The sequence below is a fragment of the Octopus sinensis genome, unplaced genomic scaffold (assembly GCF_006345805.1).
Source record: "Octopus sinensis unplaced genomic scaffold, ASM634580v1 Contig02522, whole genome shotgun sequence".
Lineage (NCBI taxonomy): Eukaryota > Metazoa > Mollusca > Cephalopoda > Octopoda > Octopodidae > Octopus > Octopus sinensis.
The window spans coordinates 5,001-7,500 of NW_021825761.1; the positions used below are offsets into that span (position 1 = coordinate 5,001).

At 35.8% G+C, this 2,500-nt stretch overlaps 1 long non-coding RNA gene across 1 annotated transcript in view; it reads left to right on the plus strand.

Moving 5' to 3' along the window:
- LOC118760954 overlaps positions 1–2,500 on the plus strand; it is a 9,370-nt gene that overhangs the window by 486 nt on the left and 6,384 nt on the right. The window contains exon 1 of the long non-coding RNA XR_004997060.1: positions 1–203. This exon is cut by the window's left edge and continues 486 nt beyond it. This is a non-coding gene — a long non-coding RNA (uncharacterized LOC118760954). The remainder of the gene's footprint in view (positions 204–2,500) is intronic.

The window sequence follows — 2,500 nt, forward strand, 5'->3', positions numbered from 1 at the left end:
AAGACTGACAAAAGGCATTGCAGTATTCTGTGTTCGTCCCTCTTGATTCCTAGTTCAATTCCTACTGGGCACCAACTTTTCCTTTCATCCCTTTGGGGGTTGATAAAATAAGTACCAGTAATATATTGCAACCGAATCAACTGACTGTAATATATATATATAATATATATAATATATATATATATATATGTATATATATGTATGTTATGTGGTGTGTGGTTATATATTTTTAATATATACATACCTATGTATGTATATACACCCCCCTCTCCTTCAAGAAATGGCATTTTGCCTTGTCAAATACTATTGTTTTGAAATTATTTTACATCTTCAGAAAATATGCAAATGACTTTGAATTCTGAGCTAATTATTGAAAAACTGAGCTAATTAATTGAAAAGCGAAAAAAAAAAAAAACAAAAACAGAAAAAGTTTTCGTTTCTTTGTTATAACATTTTCTTGTGTACCTAAACTGATTATTATTATTATTATTATTATTATTATAATTGGTTTGAAAGTGCATGTCAGGATCGGTTGCTTGGCAACCAAGATGCCTTGTTGTTATGTCCTTTTTATGTCCTGAGTTCAAAAAAAAAAAAAACTGCAATCAACTTTGTCTTTCATTGTTCTGAGTGGAAAGTGGAAAGTCATGGGGGTTGATAAAATAAGGCACCAGCCAAGTATTGGAGTTGACTTAGTCGTTCCCTCCCCTTTAATTTGTGGCCTTGTGCCTATATTAGAAGTCACTATTATTATTATTATTATTATTATTATTATTATTATTATTATTATTATTATTACTACTACTACTACTACTACTGGTATTGAAATGGATGTCAGGATTGGTAGAGCTTCATCACAAAACACTTCGTGATATCTAGTTCAATTCTGGGTTCAAATCACACCAGGGCCAACTTTACCTGTCATCGTTCTGCGGAGGGTCGATAAAATAAAGTACCAGTGAAATAAACGGGGTCGATATAATCGACTCTTCCCCCACTTCTCCCCACCCATCCACACAAAATTTCTGGCCTTATGCCTATGTAATAAATCATTGTTATTATTATTATTATTATTATGGCATGGTTATCATCATCATTATCATCATCATCATTATGGTTGGTATCCTACTGTGGCAAGCAGTTATAACCTTTCCCCACTCCCGCCCCTCTCAGTTTTCATTCCCCGTGGAGTAGTTGATGGTGATCACTCCAAACACCATGATGTTGACTGGATGTTTGATTTTTATCACTCTCGGTACATGTTTTGGAGACATGGCAAGCCAACGGTTGTTCTGTGTGTTCACCATCCGATCCTGGCAGAGATTTTTCTCATCTGGAGAAAAACCAAAGCAGGTTCGGTTGGAGGGGATGCTTGAGTTTCTTCAAAAGCTTTGTAGCATGGTCTTTCCTCTTGTCCTTGATGGCTTGGGATAAAAATTGTCCCTTTCTCATCTTGTATGAGGAATACCAAATGTTTTCATGCACTACTTGCCTGATAAGAAACTCAGACACTCTGTTGTCCCTGATTGACTTTGAGGGATCATTGTCAATCATGGCCTGGATCTCACCAACAAATTCAGGAGTTCTTTTCTTATAAGAATGAGTTTTCCAAGCTGCCGTACCTTCGTAGTCACCATTAAACTCATCCACTTCTTTCCAAATCCTCTGCACTGTTCTCAGATTGACACCCTAACACTCTGAAATGTTCGTATTAGAGCTTCCAGCCCAAATGCGAAGCAGCACGGCATGTCGTTTCCAAATTTGTGGCGGAGTGAATTGCGTCATGGTGCTGTTTTTCTTACAGACGGTGCCCAACTGACCCTACTATACTGTGTAGTCGACAAAATCAAAAACAAACAATGCACATGCGCAAAATTAAAAATATAAAATGGCAACAATTTACCCATTACACTGTATGTATATATATATATATATATATATATATATATATATACACACACATACATAACCATCATTACTATCTAGGATCAACTTACTACTACTACTACTACTACTACTACTACTACACTACTTCTACTATTAATATTACTACTAAGGCAGCAAGCTGACAGAATTGTTAGCATGTTAGACAAATGCTTATCAGCATCACTTCTGGCTCATTATCTTCTAAGTTCAAATGTCACCAAGTTTGACTTTGCCTTTCATCCTTTCAGGGTCGATAAAATAAGTACCGGCTGACTACTGGGGTCTATGTAATCAACTAGCCCCTGCCCACAAAATTTCAGGCTTTATGTCTATAGTAGCAAGGATTATTATAATCACCGTCGTTATCATTGTTATTGTTGTTGTTGTTGTTGTTATTATTATTATTATTATTAGAGTTGTGGACTGGAAAGGGCAGTACATCTGTTAGAAATGGTAGAAGACAGATAAAATGGTTTGTAATCATTGGCTGTTTAACCTTATGATCTGAATTCTAATCTTGTTGAGGTTGGTTTTGTTGAGGTCCATAGAAAAAGTACCCAATGGATACCAGGGT